Here is a 24,830-nt window from a genome sequence, read left to right on the forward strand (position 1 = left end):
CTATTTCCTTTCTTGAATATCGGTGCGACCTGTGCTACTTTCTAGTCTTTCCAGTCCAGTATTAGAGCGCTTCTCTCTTACTCTCATATAAACTAAAATTTCTCTTGTTTTTCCAAGAACTGAGTAAATAGTGTACAGTACTCACCACGTTTTATATACTGACGGAAAAAAAATCGCAACGCCAAGAAGGAGTTGAGCGACGCTAAGGAAAGTTGGTAGCCATGTTTCTACATCTGAAAGATGACGTCTATTCAGATTTCGCACCGGTCGCAAAAGAGTGGGGCTACTGGCGCCTATATGAGGATGCGAGTCAGGTTTGCTTTAAATATACACTGGAAAGGTTGTGAGCGTTATTTACCTTTGACATTGGGCGTCGTCAGTTGACATTAGTCAAGGATGCCTTTAAGATGAACGAGGTCGTGTAATTGGCCTACGAGAAGCTGGATGTTCCTTCTGCGATACTGCTGAAAGACTTTGCAGGAATGTACCCACTATACATGATTACTGGTAGCAGTAGTCACGAGAATGTACAGTGGCAAGAAGATGGGGCTGTTGACAGTCATTTGGTACTACCGAGAGGAAAGATCACCACGTTCAGTGTATGGCTCCTGCGCATCGTAGTGCATCTGCTGGAGTAATTTGAACAGCAATTGGCACAACGGTCCACAACGAACTCTTACAAATCGGTTGCTTCAAAGACAGCTCCAAGCCAAGCGCCCTGTAACAAGCATTCCACTGACCCAAAATCACCGATATTGGTGATTTCAGTGGTGTCAAGCGAGAGTTCCTTGGAGGGCATGGTGCAGGTCTATTGTGTTTTCTGACGAAAGTTGGTTCTCTCTCGGTGCCACTGCCGGCTGTGTGTTGGTTAGAAAGTTGCCAGCTGACGGCCTGTAGCCTACCTGTCTCCATTCTAGACACACTGGACCTACAACTGGAGTTATAGTCAGGGGTGCAATTTCGAATGACAACAGGAGCACTCTCGTGGTTATATCACGCACCCTGGTTGCAAATTTGCACGTCAGTCTGCAGATTCGACGTGTTGTGCTTCCAGTCGTGAAAAGCGTTCCGTCGGGTGTTTTCCAACAGGATAATGCTCGCCCACATATCGCTTTTGTAACCCAACTTGCTCTGACAGTCGACATGTTGCCTTGGCCTGCCCTATTACCAGGTCTATTTCCAGTTGAGTACACATGAGATGATGACTCTAGCGTTATCCACAGTCAGCATTAATCGTCCCTGTATGTAATGAAACAGTCATGGAACTTCATCCCACAAGCTGACATCCGGCACTCGTACAACGCGACTCATGCACGTTTGCTTCCCTGCATTCAACATTCTGGCAGTCAGACCTGTTATTAACATACCAGCATTTCACATCTTCAATGGATTACCTCGCATCTTGCATTAACATGCGATCTTGCGCTGTTAATAACTTACATATATTTCCTAGACATATGTATTCCCGAAATTTCATTAACCTTTATTAATTTTATTTTTGCTCTCCACCGGTTTATGTTCTAATTCCTTGATACAATAGATCCTAATCTCATTAAGCCCCATAACATACGATGACTCATTGTGACCAAGTTGTCGGGTGATATTATCGTTCGATCTCCGGCGACGGCATCTGCCGACCATTGTCGGCACCACTGTGACCACAGTGTTAGATGCACCGAGCATTTCATTCAAAAGTGTCTAGAATCAATAGTTGAGCTCGCCTAGTTCGTACGGCGTAAGGACAGAAAAGCTGTTATCCCGGTAGCTGGTTTTATGACTGGGCAGTCTGCAATGTGACCTGGATGTTGTCCCTGCCAGGTGGCGTCGCAACTGAAGTTTGCGGCTGTGAAAGCCAGTTGGCACGGGTTAGTCAGGTTTCGGGCCGCCCGCCATGGCCGGAGGCCTGGGGCCGCTGGATGAGCTACGGCCCGACAGGGCCTGGGAGCAGGGCCGCCAACTTCGCGGATCATTGGTCGCCAGCGGGCGATTAACGTGGCGTCGCGACCGCTGCTCCCGCCGCTACGTCTTGCCTGCGGTGTCTGTCGTGGCGGCCACACTGCGCACGAAACCCGCCTTGGACCATGGAGCCAGGTGTACCCGCAGCTGGTAAGACGATTCAGGGAAAATCCTGCGCGTCAGCAAAAGAAATCGCACATGAGACACTAGTGGCCTATTCTGTTGTCGCAATGTTAGGTATGAGAGCACAGATCGAATGAATACAGGGAGGCGCTGCGTCGATCGTAATAGATCGATAAATCCTATACGAAAATATAACAAAGTGTTGGGGAATTTGCCGGCCGCTGTGGCCGAGTGGTTCTAGGCGCTTCAGTCCACTACGGTCGCAGGTTCGAGTCCTGCCTCGGGCATGGATGTGTGTGTCGTCCTTAGGTTAGTTAGGTTTAAGTAGTTCTAAGTCTAGGGGACTGATGGCCTCAGATATTAAGTCCCATAGTGCTTGGAGCGAGTATTATTGGGGAATTTAACGGGAAATATTGGAATAAAGACGAGATAGTTCCCGCGAAACAATGTTGGGGAAGTTAATTGGGGAACTTAACTGGAAATATTGGAAAAAAAGATGTGGTAGTTCTCGCGAAACACTCTTGGGTAAATTGGGAGAAACCGTAATAGTAGAAGCTTGGGACCATTTTGCTGCCGTCAAGATATATCTCACGAAGGGATCATGAGAACAAGGTAAGAGGGAGGAGGGTGTTTGACTTCTAGATAATCGTTTTCCTGCGCTCAGTAAGTGAATGGAAGATGAAAGAAAGTTAATAACATTGATACGTTGTAACTTTTGCCAAGCACTCTACTGTGGCTTGCGAAGTACAGATGTAGATGTAGAATACCTGAATCAATTGCAAAGTTTTCGTGATAAGTGTAGTCTCCATTGACATTAATTGTTTTCCCTTATCTGCACATTACATTTGAAAGGTGAAAACGAACTCTAGGGGACGATTATTTAAGACACTGAATCCAAATTAGGAAGGAGTTAAACGTCTGGATATAACGAATTGTGGTGGATTAAATTCAGGATGAATGAAAATCAGTGATAAAGTTCGTTGATGACAGTGCTATTCTCAGCCACAGTGAGGATTTGTTGAGTGAAGATAAGAAATTAAGTGCCTGCGAATAAAATCAAGAGAGACTAAAGCGGCAGATATTGCAATTTATAAATAAGTAAAGTAAATCAGAATTGAATCAGCAACCTCGGAAGCAGAGTAACGCAAGGCTGACCAAATGAAGTGGGTATAAGAGTAGCGCAGACAAAGTGTAAACTTCTCTCTAAAATAAGTCTCCTTTGTATCACGCGGTGTTGAGGTCTTCAGTCCTAAGACTGGTTTGTTGCAGATCTCCACGTTACTCTATCGCATGGCTCTGAACACTATGGGAGGTAACATCTGAGGTCATCAGTCCCCTAGAAATTACAACTACTTAAACCTAACTAACCTTAGAACCCCACACACATCCATGCCCGAGGAAGTATTCGAACCTGCGACCGTAGCAGTCGCGTGGTTCCGGACTGACGCGCCTAGAACTGCTCGGCCACCGAGGCCGGCGCTACTCTATCCTAAATACGTCTCTTCATCTTCAAATAGCTACTACGACCTACATCCGTTGGAATCTGCTTGCCGTGACCGTCTCTTAATCTTCCTCGCAATTTTTATATCCCTAGGCTTCCCTCAAATACTATAAACAGAAACTAGATGAAAATCTTAACCCACCACAGCATGCCATGGAATGGTTCCATTCAAAAGTAGTCACCACACGCGTTAAGATATTTATCCCACTGGGGGATGCGACGACCATTTCCTGTTCGTAGAACTCGGTTGGCCGCTGACGAATCCATAACCGAACCCACTCTTTCACTTCCTCAACCGACTAAAGCCGACGTCCATGTATGTCTTTCTTCAAGTCCCCAAAGTTGTGAAAATCACACGGTTGAAGATCCGCACTGTGCGGAGAATGTTGCAGTGTTTCCCTTCCTTATCTCTGAAGCGTAGCCTTCGTGCGATTGGCAGTGTGAGGGGCTGGCGTTACCGTGTTGCAGGTTGATGCGGTATCTGCCACCATCCGGTCGGCGGCATTTTCAAACACGCGTGCCGCGAGTTATGCCGCCGCGTTTCTTACAATTTCCACCACGACACGAGTGCGCTGCCACTTACGATTAGGCCGTTGCCAATGAGCTGCAAGCATCTCGTCTCCAGAGCTACATCGGCTGGTGGCCAGGGCTCGACGTCTTCTGAATAGACATTGCATTGAAGGGTGACATGCATATTCACAAATCTTTTGTTGCTGTATATGTCTCCACAGATCTACTGTTAGCAACTGATGTTGCAAATACAGCAACAAAATTATGTATTATTTTTACTATTTGTTATTAGATGTGGAATAAATTAATATCTAAATTCTCTGTTCAGGAACAATATTCTTTACTCGATCCTGTATCCACTACAAAACTGCAAATGGAGTCACAACAATTGATTCCATTCGACGGCATTCCTGGGGGTTTTGACTTTACGAAGCGTCGCAGTTTCTGCAAAGTGCCTTCACAGCTCTGCACTTCGACTGTGGTTCCACTCTCAAGTAACTCTACGAGCAGATGGCTCCTGCAATCGAAGAAGAAAGTCATCATGACATTACCGGAACTTGTGCTAGAGGTTTGGGATTTCTTTGCCCGAGGAGATGTAGGATAGGAGATGTAGAATGTTTTCACTGAAGGCCTTGTCGTTTGCCTTCGGGCTGTACAAAATTGTTAGAGAGATTCATCATATACACGATAACGCCGGCCCCCACACTTCCAATCGGATGATTTGGCTGGAAGACACATGATTCTCCGTAGAGCCCGTATCTTTCACTGTGTGATTTTCACATCTTTGGCGACCTGAAGAAATGGACGTAAGTTTCAGTCGGAAGAGGAAGTACATCAATGGGCGCGGTTCTGGTTCCGTCAGCTGCCGACCGCGGTTTATGAAACAGGAACCGACTGTTTCGTTTCCGTGCGGGCAAAATGTCTTAAGCGTGTGGTGACAATTTTTTAATGGAACCATGCCGTGTTTCCGCTGTGACGTATGTTCGCTTTTCATTTGACTACCCCTCATAAATTGTTGATCTGTTGATGTCTCCGAATGTATCCTGTCAACTGACCCTTCTTTTAGTCAAACTTCTTTTTCTTAGTACCTTCACATTAGTTACGCGATCTCTCCGTCTAATCTTAAGCACTCTTCTCTAGCGTCAAATCTGAAAAGGTTTTATTCTCTTCTCGTCTGAAGTCGTTACATTCCATATTACACTTCCATACAAAACTTCATTCCACGAAAATGCCTTCAGAAAAGAACTTCCAAACACTTAAATTTTTATATGAAGATGGTATCTGTTCCCGAAAGAACAGATACCATTGATGACCGTGCTGCTTCTCTAGAATGAAATGATAATTAAATCGAAACCCTTAGCTGCCGATAGGTGTTGTTGATATACATCAATGGGGATAGCTGAAAATGTGTGTCCTGACCGGGACTCGAACCAGGGATCTCCTGCTTACGTGGCAGACGCTCTGTCCATATGAACCACCGATGGTCCAGAGGATAATGCGACTGGATGTGGATAAGTCCCTGCAGTCGCACTATCCTCTGTGCCATCGGTGGCTCAGACGGATAGAGCGTCTGGCGTGTAAGTAGGAGATCCCCGGTTCGAGCCCCGGTCAGGACACACATTTTCAGCTATCCCCATTGATGTATATCAACAACACCTGTCGGCAGCTAAGGGTTTAGATTTAATTATCATTTCACTTAAATTTTTATTCGATGTTAACAAATTTCTTTTATGCTGAAACATCCTTGTTGCCATTGCTAACTATATATTATCTCCTCTCTACTTTGGCCACCATCAGTAGACTGCTCAAATAGCAAAACACATATCTCAGTCATATTCCCCACAGCATTGCTTGATGTAATTCGACTGCATTCCATTGCAATTACTTTTTACTTTTGTTAGGATCCATATTACATCCTCCTTTCAAGGCATTTTCCATTGTGTCCAGTTACACTGCCAAGTCCTTTGCTGCCTCTGACAGAATTACAATGTCAGTGGAAAACTCAAAGCTTTTATTTTCTCCCCGGGAACTTTAAATCTTCTTCCTAATCTTTCTTTAACTTATTTTACAGATTGAATAACATCTGGGACAGGCTGAAATACTGCCGCACTTCCTTCTCAACGACTGATTCCCTTTCATACGCTTCTTTGCTTGCTATTGGTTTGTCGTCTGACCTCTTGATGTTCGTACAACAAAGAAAGACATTAGTTTGAGGAAGAAATTTCTAAGAATGTATGTCTCTAAGCCAGAATTATATGGTAGCGAATTTTTTTTTATTCTAGAGAAAGAACTTCACAATTATTTGAGCAAGTCAATGAAGCGTTAGTGCACCTCTGGCCCTTATGAAAGCAATTATTGGGCTTCTTTATCGATTGGTGGAGTTGTTTGATGTCCTCCTGGTGGATATCGTGCCAAATTGTGACCAAATGACGCGTTCGAAAATCAAAATCCGTAGATGGTGGGTGAGCCCTGCCCACAACACTCCAAACGTTCATAATTGAGGCAGATCTGTCGACCTTACTTGCCATGACAGGATTGGGCAAGCACGAAAATAAGCCGCAGAAACTCTCGCCGGGTGTGGGTTGGCAATATTTTGCTGACATATAAGGCCTGGGTGACTTGCCGTGAAGGGCAACGAAACGGGGCGAAGAATAACGTCGACATTCCACTGTGCTGTAGGGTGCCGCAAATGACAGCCAAAGGGGTACTGCTGTGAGAAGAAATGGCATCATCACAGACCATCAGTCCCGCCTGTCGTGCCGCAAGGTGGGAAACAGTCAGAGAGGTATCCCACCGCTATCTCGAGACACGTCTTCGGCCTGTTATCTCATTGACTCGGGTAGATTTGTCTGCAGTTGTGAGTCTTACTTCGAAATGACCCCAATGACCAGCGAAGACGTGTCTGGCTCCTCACTGGACAGTGGACTGTTGGCCACAATACGACCCTATAACCACGACTGGTGGTCGGGGATGCCTTTTGCTTTCATAGTAGGACACCTTTGGTTGTCATGCGCTACATGCTTAGAGCACAGTGGTACACCGACAATATTGTGGGCCACGTTTAGTTGCCCTTCATGGCAAGCCATCCTGCCCATACAATTCACCAAGATGATACCTACCCACGCATGGCGATGATTTCTACTACTTGTCGTCGTGCCAACAAGATTGCCAGATGTCTACCAATTGAGGTTTCGAGCCTTGTGGGCGGGGTCCAACAACTACCTCGGGATTTTGACATTCTAACGCACCAGTTCGGCAGAATTTGGCACGATATCCGCCAGAACGACATAAAACAACTTCTTCAATCGATGTCGATCCGAATAAATGCTTGCGTCAGGGCGGAGGTGGACCAACGTTTTATTGACTTGCTCAGTTTGTGAAGTTGTTTCTCTTGAAAAATCGCTCAGTTCTTCTGGAATTTTAATCAGTTGTTTGTCTGTTCATGTACATCAAATCTACCGACTTCCGTCCTATACTGATAAATCAGCCGTTATGCATCATTGTTTTGTGTGTGTGTGTGTGTGTGTGTGTGTGTGTGTGTGTGTGGTGTGTGTGTGTGGTGTGTGCGAGAGAGTTAATAACCAAGGACTCCGGAATGTTTTACTATTGACGGATGTAGGAAATTAAACTGACTGAAAAAAATCAGGTTTTTTGTATGATCAGCAAGGTAAGCAGTATGGAGAAAACTCTGAATGAGAAGGAATAGTATGACAGTAAATGTGTTAAAACGACATGGTCTAACTTGCATCGTAGTAGGAGTCGTGAAAAGGGTGGGGGATAGAGATTGGAATATTTGCTACAAACAGTTTGGGACGTTCCGTGTATGTGCTGCTGCTAGACGAAGAACTGGACACACGGAGTAAGTTGCAGTGTGCAGCGTCCAAACTGCCAGAAGACTAACGAAGAAAAAGACAAAATCCCGTTCATGTGAAATTATTGTGACCACCTCTTGATATATGGAATAGCTTATGTGCTCAACGATCATGTGATGCATATGCTTTACAATACACTTTTAGAGCAAATCCTAAATTTTCGATTGTGAGAAATGTATTATAACAGATGAGTATAATTATAGGCCATATGAAACTGTCTGGATGGTTAAAACTTTGTGCCGGAGCAGACTCGAACTCTTTCCAGAACGAACTTTTAATAAGCTAGGAACCTTCATATCAGACCACGCTCCACTGCAGAGTGAAAATTTCATTCTAGAATAAAGACCAGTATTTTGTACTCCATAGTAGAAGTTCCAAGGGAGTGGTTACGGACACAAATAATGATAAGCCCAAGGTAACAGAACCATCATAGGAGAAAGAGTGTTTTGATGTAGTAACATCCCAAGCCAAACTAGTAAGCAGCACGAGTTCAAAAACTAGTCCAAGGGGAAACTAGTCCATATCAGCGGTACTATTGTAGGTCTACAGAGAAGATATAGTCGACACACAATAAACACAGAAGCAGCTGTACACTGCAGAGTCGGCCCCTTCAATGCAGACCACATAGAGAGCTACGGTATGCTTGCGGTGACGATAGCTTTCTCGACGTGCATATACACTGCCTGACAACAAAAGATGAAAAACCCATGATACACAGTCGGATCTCACTGTAACTTCCTACGCGTACACACCGTCACCAGATATGTAAATGATTAGAGTTCCAATTCTCTGTGACAGATACAAAGCCCAGCTGAGGGCATTTATATTATTCATGTTTAGTATTGTTAGCAGGCCGGGCAGGGTACATGAATAGTGTGGACAGCGTCAGATGCTGAGATCACTGTGAGGGCCTGGACATGCAGTGTACACATGTGAGACAGCGTTATCATCACCCGAGAGTTTGAAAGGGACCTCGCTGTGGAACTCTATTTGACCACCTGGCCGAACCGTGCAATATGAAGATTTATAGGGCATTCAGGTATGCCAGGGTTCCAATGTTGGTCTGCATGGGAACGTGAGTGCAGGCATACTCCTCGCCAAGTTTCCGGTTGTCCACGTGAGACCATCACAGGGAAGGATGGCCATATTGTGCACCAGGCACACAGTGACCCCTTGACAGCATCGTCTGCTTCCCAAGAACAATTGATGGACTCCCGCACCACTGACCGCAAACTATCAACGGGAAACTACCGCCCAAGGCATATGCTTCCGTTAAACCCACAACACAAACAGATGCGTTTTAAGTGTTGTTGCGTCCGAAAAACGTGGACTACTATTGTAGGCATTGTCTTCAGCGTGAACTGCGGTTCTGCGCAACCATGGATAACTATCCTCGGCGTATGTGGCGTCAACCTGGGAAGAAGTCCCATTCATACTACGTTTTGCAGAGGCACAACGGCGTTACTCCTGGCGTCATAATGTGGATAGCCTCCGCTTATGACTTCAGGTCAGTGCTGATAGTGAGTGCAGAAACTCTAACGGCACAAACGTACAGCATGCAGATCCTGCGTACTTATGTGTTACATATCATGCGCTAGAATTATAGGGTAATTTATCAACAAAAGAGTGCTTCTTCACACATGTCACCTAACTCTATGAATTTGATGACGTAGAAGTTCTCCTGTAGCCAGCAAGATTCGATAGAACATGAGTGGGATCAACTCGTACACCAACTCCATTCCACTGCCATTATCCACGATATCAATGACCAGTGACAGCAGTTGTGGACCTGCTTGCCTTAAGAGAAGATATGATGACTTTACGACGCCCTTCCAAACGAATCAATGCGTGCATTGAGACCAGGAAGGGTGCAACGTCATACTGGCAAGGGGGCTCATATTTCGAAGTTGGTTGCAAACTTGACTTGAAATTGTAATCACTGAAATAATAACATATACCCTCTAAAACCATGAAGTCTGATTTCGTTTCCTCATCTCCGTTCGGCGCTTCACGTTTCTTATCGGTGACGTAGTTCCGAGCCACCTGACGGAAATACAAACCGTTTCACTGTCAAATTGCTTTCAAAAAGCGTAGGAGAAGTTGTTGTTCTTAATAATAATTACTTTTAGTCATAATGTCAATGTAACTTCACAATGGTTGTGAATATTTAATAATATGAGATTCTGAAAATTATTATTTGGCTTCCAGAAGGGTCTCTCTATTGCACATGTCATCCGCTACGACATTTGCTGTACATTAGAATATTTGACAGACAAAATTTTACCACTGGAAACACAGAGTCGTATAAGAGAGTTCATGCAGTTTTATTGTGAATCTTTTTTCGGTATGGCCCCCATATACTACAGGTGTTACAGAGTGTTCAATATGAGGAATGCTACTGCTCTTAATTCAAAAATAAAAATGTTTTCCCTCTTACATAAATAAATGTGAAGTAGGACTCTTTCCTGATGATGTGTATCACACTAAAGTCCAGTAGAAGCATAACAAGAAAAGGATCATGAAATAAAGTATTCAGTAACGAGATGGGTTGATTCTCGGTAAATAGTCTACAGAATACGTCATTGTCAATAACAACAGAACAAAATTGGAAAGAATTGCCGTCCGGTGTGGTCGAGCGGATCTAGGCACTTCAGTCTGGAACCACGCGACCGCTACGGTCGCAGGTTCGAATCCTGCCTCGGGCATGGATGTCTGTGAGTCCTTAGGTTAGTTAGGTTTAAGTAGTTTCTAAGTTATAGGGAACTGATGACCTCAGATGTTAAGTTCCATAGTGCTCAGAGCCATTTGAACCATTTGAAAGAATTACATAAAACTGAATATAAACATTTCATGTTCTGCATATTGATCAGCATTTTTAAGTAACATGTTAGAGTTGGTCTTAGACGTTTGTGTTCAGGGATCTTTGGCTTATGGGTAATGTCAGATTGTGGTGATGAATGCGTCACAACGTTGATTACTTCGAATACTTCAGCGTTAGTGCAACTAGGGAAGTTTGACATGGGCATTTTACAATCAGGTAACAGATGTTTATTGTAGAGAAACACTTTGCATGGATAACTGTCGAACTTCACGTAGGCAACTATTCAACAAGCTATATACATCAACAACAGACACACAAAATTTCTAATAATTAGTCACAGTCTGAAAATGATAGTAGCAGTCATATAACAAAATCTCAGTTTTTGAATCGGACATTATCTTCATCTTAATTTTATTCGTACTCAGAGAGGAACAGACTACGCACAAAAAAAAAAATAAATAAATAGTTTGATTCCATCTTATCAGTCGGAAGTACTTGTAGACAATGAGATCTTCGAAACAAAGTGACATCATATTAGTCTAGAACTGCTCCTACTCTATAAAAAGGATCCCGAATAAAATGCAACGTGTGGTTGGGTTACATTTATGAACCATTGTATAAGACACTTATTTAGAAAAAGTCTTTTATTGTTCAAGATCGCAGTTTAGTATTTTATTGTTTACTAGTTTGGGCTAAAATTATTAGCCGTCTTCAGAACACAGGAAAAAAATGTTTTATTTATACAGCCACAACTGGTAGGACACACTCTCATAAATTTCGTGCAAGCTGCATAGCTCAATCTTATTATACAGCTCGAGGAAACATTAATGTAAAATATTCAAGACTAAGAGAACATCACATCCACTGTGTAACAACATTATATCTAAATAATCTCCAAGTTTGCACAGTGAGGTCATAATTAACACACTATGTTGTTCTAGAGACGTAGCAGCCGAAGGCAACACGTAATTTTCACTTAGTTACATGAGGATCTCGTACCCACTGTGCAAGTATGGCATTCGTAAACTCTACAACTGTGTAAACAGCAAAAACATTATCCTGTGATCTAAATATAGCTTATAACTTTAGCCGAAACTAAACAATCAATAAAATAATAAATTGAAATTTTGACTAATGGATGATGTTTTTTCTGGATCCAATAAATGCGAACAATTACAGACTTCGTATTTTCAGTTTCATGATGTCCAGTAATAACCTATTACGTAAAGTGTCACCATGTAGAGACATTTTTAATGAGTTTGTGTGATCCACGGAATCTGAAAACAACCAATTATCGTGAGGAATTACCTCTTAAGCACACTCAGCAGCACACGTGAAGGAAGCCAGATGCTTTAAGTCATCAAAAGTACTACCTAATGCGATTGCTTCACGCAACAAAATCTGCGTATGTTATAGAGAGTACGTGCAATGATTCCGGTAATTGAGATGATCTTATTAGTTGTCAGATAACCCATTTATGTTCATGAGCACTAATTGTTAAATAACACAATGTCATCTCCAAGACGAAGGTGGTTGGCGGGTGTTTCATTAAACCGTATACGTTTTGACCATTTTACGGAGCTGATGATATAAGCTTTGGTTATGACGTGCGATGAGTTTATTATGATTCATCCAGCCTGCGTTTAATTTTTGGTTAGCAATAGTTGTAATGAACATCATGTATATTAAGAGGGGGGCATTAGTAAATACAAACACGTTTATCTGAACTATTCCCCACGATAGAATTTCCTAGCATACACTGTAGCACAGAATTTTATAAGTTGTGTAAATAATCTTACGGATAGAAGGTAACTGCTGTAATTATCTGCGCTAATGTAATAATATTCAGCCATTAGACGTACGTTGGTATCATTATTACCAGTTTCCACGTAATTGATTCAGGAAGACGAGAATGGCTGTTAGAAAGTCAACAATTAAACGTAACTCTCCACTATTCACTGTCTACAACTTAATTAGAGGTTGAGCCATTATTAATAAGGCTCCGAAGTCCATTTTTCATAGCTAACAAATGCGGTCTCGTATTGCTTGAAAATGCAATTGTGCTACAGGCTAATATCCGACGCATAGCTCTGTGGAGCGCACTCGTTCATCTGATCTGTTTCAATACAGTTTCTCTCTCACGCTTGTTTATATGTGACCTGAAAGTTTTTCTCTAATAGCATGCTCCGGTACAAGTGCTCGTGCGTACGATGTGGATAAGTACTGGGGTAAACGCGTTTGTGTATCTATTGCGGACAGAGGGTTCACTGACTCTGCAGCCGAGTTTGTTGAACATCACCAAGGTCCCAAGAAAATGCCATTTCCCGGTGAGCATTAACTCTCCGTTTGCTGAGTGTGAAAGCTAGTTGGAGCTAGGTGGTGCCATGCAACGGTTTTCACAATGAACGCTGTCCGTATCTGCCGTACGTTTCTGGAAAATGACGCTCGTTACTTTCACAAAAAAATCTCGGCACAAGTCTTGGAGTTCGGCATCGATGGCCGTTCTTTTCCTTCCCGGAACTCCGTCGTTATGAAAGAAGTTAGACGGTCTGTTGGAGAGATGCAGTGTACTCGAATGGTCCCACTTCTTTGCATAACTCTCTAGGCCTGTTTCTCCCGACTTCCGGCCACTTGCAGAGTCCACGGGAGAAGGATTATACACAAAAGAAAGTGAAGCTACCAATCAGAAACTCCAATATCTTGGATGGCTTGCTCTCGATTGTATGACTGATACACGTAAACTTTGTAGTAGGCTACGTCTCCTATCTACTATTTGGTTTGACTTAACGAATTTCATCGATACGTAATACAGGTACTAAGTAAAACTACTGTTACTCACAATTTAGTCAATATTAACACTCCCGCATGATCATTTCAGTGCTTTTGAGGGCAATGAATAATATCCTACTGAAAACAAATACTCGTCAGTTAACACAGTGAGTTATTCACAACAAGATGTACCAATGCATGCTAAACACGCGAGTACATATTTTACTTCGGTACTTTTGTCCTTGACGGTCAGTTTTAATTAAAACTAATGAAATATGCCTTTACAATTAAGGGGTATTTTTACAATTAATCTGAATATGTTGGGTAAAGTGTGGCCTCAATACAACTGTCGTGCAAACGTGATGCAGCTGGATGAAGTATGAAGTGGAATTTTAGCGGTGAGAGCGTAAACAAAAATTATGACAAAAGAACTTTTATTAGTTCGATGAACTTTATTGTACACATGAACGTGTATAATGAGTAATATGGCGGTAGCTGTTGCCTGCAGTCTATTACGTCTCATATTAATTAACCCTAGAACTTTACTTTGGAGTCCCCTGCAAGGTCTATAATCTATCGAATAGGAATGGTCGAAGGATGGTTTAATGCGTGTGAATGTAAGTGTTGGAGACTAACAGGAAGGAAAAGAACTGAAAACCTTCACCACAGAACACGTGGGTAGTCACAGGGGCTGTTCCCTTGATTTCAACATGCAGGATAAATGAATAAAATTTCTATATGAAGTCAATTGCTATAAAAATGAACATGATTAAGAATCATGATTAATTAAGACATTCCACTGCGGAAGATCACTATGGCCTTGGTACCGTAAACTTTCTCATTAGATGACGACCACGTGGTTCTCATAAACAAAAGTGTGCACAAAGTTATCAAGTGAGACTAATTGCACAAAATTCAGTTATAAAATCACGGAAATCATACGCTATATATATGCTACAAACAAAATTAACTGAATCACAATAAACTCAACACAGCTCCACGTGTGTGACTGATAGTTCAACTGAAAAATGGCCTACACCGTACCTGAATTTTAACGCATTCAACAATCGCGAATTAGCAAGTAAAATTTGTCACACACGATAATGAACTATGAACGATAAACGGAATCATTTACTCTGACTAGCATTGAAAAACTTACATAGAACACAACATTAACTTATAGTCGAAAAGGCACGCTTACCGCCAGTAGGTCTAACCCGTCTCGCATCCCACGGAACACTCCACGAGCATTCGCTCTCCAACCAAAACCGCTCTCCGTACCTACGGAATTGGCCAGAGGAGCCCCTACTGTGGTGTGGCCCTATACAAAAGATTCGTCCAAGGCAAACAGAAACCTCTTTGCTACCTGGTACGTGTTTCCTACAGTTGGCTGTTGTGACACACACACTCTCATTCATACATTCAACCGATCGGACAGAAGAGGAAAGAATAGGTACATTGAAATATGGTACTTAAATGTATCAAACGTGAGCGTGGGGCTCCGGCAAGTACCAATAACCTAACGAAATGTTAAAACGAAACATGGATAGTATACTGTGGCCGTCACAAACACAATCAGCTGCTCGGTCTTTTCCCTTTTCTTCTTTACATCCAGGGTAATAGAACATTTGCACCAGCAATTGAGGTGCCAAAGGCAAACAAATGAAGCTGTGTGGTATGGCAAAATCATGAAGCGGCTCATGCAGAGGCCCTTCACTACGAACTCACCTGGAATTCTGTCATAAAATTTGTCGGAGATATGGTGAAGCTATTTTGCACAATACACACATGTATCAATGTAAAACGCAAGAATACACGCTATAACCTTATAAATTGCGATGCACCTATGAATGGTGACAGCAGCAGAAATCTGCAGAAAGTAAATGAGTTTTGGGATCTTTTAGAATCTGAAATCTCCATCATACCTAAAAAGAACGTTAAAATACTTCTTGGTGACTTCAGTGCGCAAGTCGGGAAGGACAAGTAGTTTACGAACACTGTAGGCGAATATCAAGTACACTTAAGAACAAACAGAAATGACTGATCAACATATGTAAAATGTTCAAATTGAAACTGATGCCCACACATTTTCGCAGACTAAAAAGAAAAGCCAAAATTTGAGTGTTTCCAAATCTAAATCTAGGAGAAATTGAGCTGGGTCACATGGCCATATCTAAAAGGAATATCTTGGAAATCACGTATATTGATTAAGATCATTACCTCTGTAAGATTATAATCGATTTCTCCCACCTAAAACAAAAAGTACGTAATCAGATACAACCCCACCAACTCCACTACGCCTAATATTACAATAGAAAACAGAAAAAAATTAGAGAAGAAAATGAGACAAGAGCACAAGGCGATTGACATGAACTAGAGGTACAAATTACTAAAGCAGTAGAGAAAACCTTAGGACTTTCCAAGAATAAAAAGAAGGCATGGTGAGACGAAAAGTGAGAAGAAGCAGTAGAACGAAGAGCCCAAAAATGCAGAAAATTAGATGTTAAAAATAAAGAAAAACTTTTTGAAGAATTCAGACAATAAAGAAAAGAAACATCAAACATAATCCGAAAAATAAAGAACCTTGGAAAAACCTCGTTTATGGAAGTACGAGAAAATTTTACCAAAAATAGTACTAGATATTTTTAACAAACGTTTAACATGTATACAAAGGGCACCAATCACCAAGTATTTGTTTCAAAGATGAAAATGGCTAAATAGGCTTATGTAACAAAGAAAATTGCGAAATACTAGCAAAAAATTTTGATGGGCTCTTAAGCTGTACAGTTCCAAAAGTAACCTTGGAATTTCCAGCAATACCACAAACTTGCAGGACGATTTTCTACCAACAGAACAAGAAATTCATGGAGCCATCAAATTACTCAAAAACAACAAGACTCCGTTACAGCAGACTTATTGAAATGGTCAGAATCAAAGATTATAAATTATCTACAACTGCTTTTTGAGGACATTTGGAAAACTGAAAAATTTCCGAATAGTGGACAATAGCGTCAATCCATCCGTTACATAAAAAGGGAGACAGACAAAATGTTGACAATGGCAGAGGAGCGTAAATTCTGCATTTGACATAGAGAGTATTATCAAAAATCCTTCTGGACAGATTTTACACAAAGAACTGGGTCACTATCAGAGAGGTTTCAGAAGGGGAAGTTCGCCACCCACAGAATGTTAACCAGCAAACCTATGACATTATCTTTTATTAATTTTAGAAAAGCATTTGATTTGGTAGACAGAAGAAACAATAGATAAAATCATTGAAGAATTCGAAGTAAGACTAGCATATTTATTTCATAAAACTCTAACAAATACCTTTTCTGAAGTTAAAAATGTGGGAAAACTATCTCAGCCATTTTAAATAAAAACTGATGTTAGACAGAGGGATGGCTTATCACCTTTACTGTTTAACTGCATTGTATAAAAGTTTGTAAGGACTTGGAATTTGGAGATTAGGAAGACCGAAAACGAACCAGTAATTCTAGGAAGGAAAACAAATGGAATTAAAGTAAACTGCATGGATTTTGCAGACGATTTTGCAATGCTTTGGGAAAGTATGAAAGACGGTATTTTTAAAATAGGTCTTATTGAATAAATAGAAAATAGAACTGTTCTAAAAATTTAGGTAAAAAACAAAATTCATGAGAAACATAAGAAACGCGCCAAAATCCGTAGAAACACAAATAGATAAAGTAAATTCAGATGTCTTGAAGAAACTAAAGAACAGAATGGACTAGAAAAGTTAGCAGTAGATGTAAGAGTTAACAAAATTGATCGACCATTTGGTTTAACAAAGAATATTTACAGTAAGATATGAATATCTAGAAAATAAAGCTGTACCACATTGGTGCAACTATAATGTTTATATGAATGTGAATGGCGAATAATGAACTTTCAGGTGGACGGAATAGAGGTACTTGAAAGACGGATAGCTAGAAAAACAATGGATGCAACACAAAATACAGATGGCTGGAAAATGAGAAATAATGAAGAGGTATACAGAAATATAGAAAAATATCAGAAGTAATGGCTAAAATAAGATTAATCTTTTTTGGACACTTCTACCGAAGGAATGAGAAGAGGCTCATGAAACAAACATTCTTGTATTTCTGGAACAAGAAACCGACAATAGCATGGATCACGAAAGAAGGAAAGATCTACGAAGGAACAACATCAAAGAATCGGAAACAGAAGACAGAGATATTAAATTTAGAAGGCTTTCAGTGCAAGAGGAACAAGAAATCGAGAACAACATGGACAGAAGAAAGTGAAAGGCAACATGGGGAGAAAATGAAGGAGCACTGAAAAATAGTAAACAGCAAAAACAGAAGTTGTTACATGGTTCTAGTTGGTCAATAAGAAAACTAAAAAAGAAATGAAAAAAGTGAAAAACACTTTCATTGTTAAGAGGGAAACAAACTTTTCTAGTACCACTACAAAGCAATTTCACTAATAACTACAATATAAATTATCTTACAACGCATCCAAATCCCATATCTATATTCTATTCTTAATGCTTTAACGTATTATCGTTTGAGATCTTGATCCGACGCTGATTCCATTTCTAAGAATTTTCTTGGAAGAGCCATTACTACGTCGGAAGTTCACACAGGCTTATAGACTGGATGCCGCGAGCACTCTGGGACTTTCATTATTTCACCTCGCCGCTATACTTCGATTATTGAAAAGATTTTTTTGTTGCTGTTTCTTGCCAACGAACGAGCAATATTTAATGAATGGGACGCGTGACGGAGCGCAAACGGACGTTTCAAATTGAATGTTTCTGTCAGTCATTCCAGAAGCCATTTCCTGCCACCTGTTGCGGCATATGTTCCCGTCGGTACGCAGGAGCGCTCTTAAACCTCTTAGTGCCTGTGACTGTCGAAACGTGTCATTGAAAGATTGCCACGAGGGCTGCGCCAGAGCAGAATAAATTGACACCGATAGTTATAACATGGTTAATGTGCCCCACCTCTAATGTTCTCTATGTCTGTGAGATTTTGATGGGCAATGGGAGTTGATGTAATGCTGAGAATCCAATTGGACACAGATATGTGAATGAAACAGCTGGAACCAAGTTGTCCTTTTAACCTGGACATGGTTCTTCTAACAACACATACTATCAGTTCTGACGAGTCGTTTAACTGTCTTACAGAACATTTTTAGAACTTAAGTTACTTTAAGAAAATCCTATTGCAAACACACAAAGCTCAGACAACACTAACCCTGCTGCCATACAATATGTTTGACCTCGAGCTGGGCAGCGTCTCTAAATCTTACATAGATTACGGTAATTTTTTCGTGTAGCACGAATAAGTGAACCATTTTATTACTGCAATTTTGCGACTGGACACAGAAGTGGCGTAAACAGGGCAATTTCGGTTGAAAAAGTATAGAATTTGTTGTGGAGCTTGTTGGACAGCGCTATACGCAGTCTTCAAAACGGTGTTTGCAATGGAGGTGCTTCCCCAGCAGATAGCTGTCATTGAGTTTCTTTTGGCGAAAATAAATTTATCGCAGATTTTCATAGGCGCTTGCAGAATGTTTACGGAGACCTGGCAGTGAACAAAAGCACGGTGAGTCGTTGGACGATGGGTCCGTCATAATCGCAACATCGTCGCGCAGACCTTTCCGATCTTCCGCGTGCTAGCCAGCCGCACTCAGGTATGACTCCTGGAATACTGAAACGTACGGACACTCTCATTAGAGGTGATCGACGGATCACAATCAAATACCTCGCTGCACAGCTGGATGTCTCTGTAGTGCTGCCACATTCGTTAAGGCCGCCGGGTAATTCAAATGCGTGTGCGAAGTTACTTGCAGGTTAAGAGGTTGATTGTGATCGTCCCAGGAGATGAATGGGTTCATCACTTCTAACCGTAAACGAAACAGCAATTGATCGAGTGGCGCCACAGCATTTCTCCTCTGAAGAAGTAGTTCAAAGCCGCACTCTCAGCCAGTAGAATCATGGACGACGGCCTTCTGGGACACTCAAGTGGTTATTCTGTTTGATGTCCTCCATGATAGTGCAGCGATCCACTCCGAAATGTATTTTATTACCCTCAGGAAATTGATGACACAACATCAGCATGTACGTCACCACAAAAATATAAAGGACCTCGTCTTTCTCCGTGTATCGCAAGGCCTCTCACACGCCAGCGACCCCGTGAAGAGCTCACAAAACTTCAGTGTACTGTTCTTCGTCATCCATCCTACAGCCTGGGTATCGAACCTCCGACTTCCATGTGTTTGGCCGAAGGAAGGATGCCCTCTGAGGGAAGCGGTACGTGGACGATGGGGAGGTTACTGATGCAGCAGGACGTTGGCTCCGATGTTGACCACTAGAGTCATGCACAGTAAGATGGCGAATGGTCGTCGCATTGAATGAAGATTGTGTTGAAAAATAGGTTTCTCTAATCAAAAGAGTAGGGAATAATGTGATATATTCGAATCCTGAATACAACCAACCTGTTTTTAGAAGAGAATGAGTTGCGTTGCCTATGGAACGCCCTCCGTATGTAGATGTCCCGCCATTTACGTCGGATGGTGTAACTATAAATATTAGTCTGGACCTCATACTCTGGAGATGGGATCCTAAGAGTAATGTTGAAGCCAATAATAATAAAAAACTGACGTTAGCGATTGTAATGCAGCCATAGAGATGAGTATTGATACTGATCACGTAAGTATTAGAGCGTTTACGTACTCCAGAAACAGCAACAGCGGTTGTTCACTTTCAAAAAGAACCACAGTGCTGACACTGTGATCATGAACTGATAATTATCTCGAATTATGTTGAATTTGAGATAACAGTAAAACATTTAACACTTTCGCAAAACCGGCCGGGGTGGCCTAGCGGTTCTAGGTGCTACAGTCTGGAACCCCGCGACCGCTATGGTCGTAGGTTCGAATCCTGCTAGGGCATGGATGTGTGTAATGTCCTTAGGTTAGTTAGGTTTAAGTAGTTCTAAGTTCTATGGGACTGATGACCTCAGCAGTTAAGTCCCATAGTGCTCAGAGCCATTTGAACCATTTTTGAACATTCACAAAGGTGCAGAAAATGGAATATCAAAGATGGTAATGTGGACTGAAACAAGAAAAGAATGTCTAGGAATGTCTAGTAAACAAAGCCTGTAAAATGCACGCCTCAAGACCTATGAGCACTGGTTCTTATTCGATACTGTGAAACACATTTATTCTACTGCATCCTCGGTGTTTTCCTTTTTTGGGAGGAAGTCATACGGACTACAAAAAGAAGAAACTGTCCAGTTAATATGGGCTTTGAAATGCATCCGATAAGAGCTGTGAGTACTTGTTCAGTAGAAGAGACGCATTTCACAATAACGAAGGTGATGAAGTGCACTTGGGAGCCCGAGTTCACTGGATAATTCTTTTTTTGTTTGGTGTACACTTTTTTTCTGAGCATATGACTTATGACTCGTTTGATGCGGCCCACCACGGATTCCTCTCCGCTGCCAAATTCTTCATCTCGGAGTAGCACTTGCTACCTTCGACCGTAATTATTTGTTGCATATGGCTGCATTAACCACCTAGAAACCAAATAAAGGTGAGTCGTTTTTAGGTTTATTCACAGATTGTGAATGTCATCCGTGTGGTGAAAGCGATAGTTCAGATACTTTCGATCGTCACTCTTTAGTTGTTTGTATTTTACGCACATGCGGATTGGATAGATAACTAACACGTGAGACAGGATAATTAACTGAAATCGTCCTCGTGTGGTCCATAAAGCCAGGCCGCGTATGAGTTACACATCTAGTTTGAAACACGCAACTACGGCTCTCAGATATATTAAAAAGGCACTTACTTACAGAACATTAGCTTTCTAACTTGCAATAAAATTTAATGGATAGTACATTCAAAGAAGAACTAGCAAGTCGGGAGTGGATATCCTAATTTCATTGTTAAGTTCATACTCAGGCAACCATAAGATACCAACCCTTTACCTTAGTTACATGAAATGCCCCGATGTCCGCTCTCTTTCACTTCAGAGCTGTGTCGGACCGGATCTCAAGGTCAGAAGCAATAAACCTTGTAGGTATGATTTTGAAACGGAGCCATTACTTCCCTCAACAACTTACAAAAATTGCAACGTTTTCCAGTTATTGGTGCAACAGTGTAGACACTAAATAGTACCAGAATCTCACAAATATCACCAAGATCGGAAACCGCAGTCATATATGTAAGTTGTAATAAATGCAAAAGCAATGCCAAGTTCCAACAATCGCCACACAATTTCCTAATCATTTATGCACGATTTTATAAATGTGTAAATGGGATCAATCACACGTTCCACAATCAATGCCATTACTACTTCCGTTTAAAGCTTTTGACCCATAAATCGTTTGATTTAACGAATATTAATTCCCTTTACGGTACATTAGTTTCAACTATTATGTTTATCAACGAAGCTAACATATTTACATTTCAACCGTAAAGTGTTAATACGTAAATCCTGTTTTCCGTTTTGGCCACGTTAAATCCACTGCTGTCAAGAGATTATTGTGATTACGTTTGTATGGGGCACGTCCTGGTAAAATTGAGTTAACATTAAAGAATGCAGGGTGTTTGTTTTAAATATATTGAAAATGACTCATCGTATGAAAAAAATGCCCAAGGCGAGAAGTTAATACTAGTAAGGCAGACATCTGTCTGTATACAAGTGGCTACCTCCAAGTCGTCCCTCCTGCATGGGTGGGGTCAACTTTATATTTCAAATCGGAAATCCGCATTTTTGTTGCAATTTCGAATTCTACGCCAAAAAATACGTACGGTTCATTCAAATCATTTTTCCATTAGTGATAGACGGCGTTCTAATCGAGAAGTATCAAGTGCGTGTGTTTTTGTAGTTAGAAGCCACACATTTGATACTCGTATGTTCCAGTTACGATGTAAATTTAAATCTTTGTGTTCCAACGGTTGATTCTGATGTCCATAGCTTTCTGAAGTGCTGCAAATGTGATTGTACGGTACAAATAATATGGCTAGATTTTAACATTACTGGTAAATAAGCTACTTGGGTTGTAACGTGGTTTAATATTATCGACGGGGTTGATTGTGGTGAGTTCCAAAACCACAGCAGTGCTTGATTCTGGTAGCCGCTCTTGAACCCCGCCATCAGCGATACTGATTTCGGTGTATTTCCATCAAACCACCGTAACACTCGTTCTGACCGGACAGCCACGCACCTGCCGGCGGAGTACAAACCCCAAGTACTGTAATAATTTTAGAAGTCGAAGGGGTGACAGTAACAGGCGCACTTGGCTACTCACCGAAATCAAACACCCCAATGGTTAGAAGCGAGGGTACTTACAGAAATCAAGCACCCCAGTGGTGCAAGCGAGGAGGATTAAAAAAAAAAATTTTTTCAAATGGCTCTGAGCACTATGGGACTTAACATCTGTGGTCATCAGTCCCCTATAACTTAGAACTACTTAAACCTAACCAACCTAAGGACATCACACACATCCATGCCTGAGGCAGGATTCGAACCTGTGACCGTAGCGGTCACGAGGACGATTCACAGATATCAAATACCCCGATGGGAACAGAAAAGTATTACATCCAGGTCGTTGTTTCTGGATAACGCTAAACGTAAATTTTAGCTCAGACACTGAAATAGATAATCACATTTTACCAAACAATCAAACATAAATGTACAAATGTGTGTGAAATCTTGTGGGACTTAACTAGTAAGGTCATCAGTCCCTAAGCTTACACACTACATAACCTAAATTATCCTAAGGACAAACACACACGCCCATGCCCGAGGGAGGACTCGAACCTCCGCCGAGACCAGCCACACACTCCATGACTGCAGCGCTAAGACCGCTCGGCTAATCCGGCGCGGCATCAAACATAAAACATTAAAGCAAATTTCAAACATTAATATCGACCATTAGATCTAGATTACGTCGTAAATGAAATGTATAACCAGATGCGTCGCTTCTTAACTGCGTGGCCCCATCACCACCGACATTGGGCTGTTGATGGCTGGGAACATGTTGTCTGGTCGGACGAGTATCGTTTAAAATTGTGTCCAGCAGATGGATGTGTACTGGTATGGAGACAACCTGTGAATCTATGGACCATGCATGTTAGCAGGGTACTGTTGAAGCTGTTGGAGGCTCTGTATTGGTGTGAGGGGCGTGCAGTTGGAGTGATATGGGACCCCTGATACGTCTCGATACGACTCTGACATCTGACACATACGCAAGCATTCTGTCTGATCAGCTGCATCTACTCGTGTCCATCATTATGCATTCCGACGGACTTGGTCAGTTCCAGCAGGACACCCCCACACGTCCATAATTGTTACAGAGTGGCTCCAGGAACACTCTTCTGAATTTGAACACTTCCGCTGGTCACCAGCCTCCCCAGACATGAACATTATTGAGCATACCTGGGATGCCTTGCAACGTGCTATTCAGAAGAGGTCTCCACCCCCTCCCCCCCACCCCCTCATAATCTTACGGACTTATGGACAGCTCTGCAGGATTCATCGTGTCAGTACCCACCAGCACTCATTCAGACACTAATCGAGTCCACGTCGTGGTGCGCCACATCTGCGTGTTCCCGGGGATGTTAGGCAGGTGTACCAGTATCTTTGGCTCTTCAGTGTATTTCAATATTCACTGTCGTGAAAGCACGTAAGTTGTTTATCTTTGTATTTTTAGATGACCGTTTCGATCTAAGATATGATCTTCAGATCTTACATTTTATGATGAAGAATAAAACATAATGCCTCAGTTACAATCGTAACTGACATTAAAATAAAATAATGTAGTAAAGAAGCACAGATAATATACCCTTGATAATACATAACATCTTTGACTAAGGTGGAACGTATATCATCTCCTTGCTCCAATCGGTCTTCTTCGTTACGTCTACGTTTATCAGAAGGCACTGCTGAGAGCAGCCCACGTTTAAATGAGCCCTGTCATTGGGTGATAACTCTTTCTCTGTTTCGTTTCTTTTATTAACGTATTATCTTCTTCGTTGTTGTTGTTGTTGTTGTTGTGATCTTCAGTCCTGAGACTGGTTTGATGCAGCTCTCCATGCTACTCTATCCTGTGCAAGCTTCTTCATCTCCCAGTACCTACTGCAACATACATCCTTCTGAATCTGTTTAGTGTATTCATCTCTTGGTCTCCCTCTACGATTTTTACCCTCCACGCTGCCCTCCAATACTAAATTGGTGATCCCTTGATGCCTCAGAACATGTCCTACCAACCGATCCCTTCTT

General features: G+C 41.8%; 1 protein-coding gene across 1 annotated transcript in view; it reads left to right on the forward strand.

The window, feature by feature from the left end:
• Positions 1-24,830, forward strand: part of LOC126482009 (opioid-binding protein/cell adhesion molecule homolog) — a 361,349-nt gene that overhangs the window by 149,793 nt on the left and 186,726 nt on the right. The gene's annotated exons all lie outside the window — the stretch shown is intronic.

This window comes from Schistocerca serialis, chromosome 5 (genome assembly GCF_023864345.2).
Source record: "Schistocerca serialis cubense isolate TAMUIC-IGC-003099 chromosome 5, iqSchSeri2.2, whole genome shotgun sequence".
Taxonomy (NCBI): Eukaryota; Metazoa; Arthropoda; class Insecta; order Orthoptera; family Acrididae; genus Schistocerca; species Schistocerca serialis.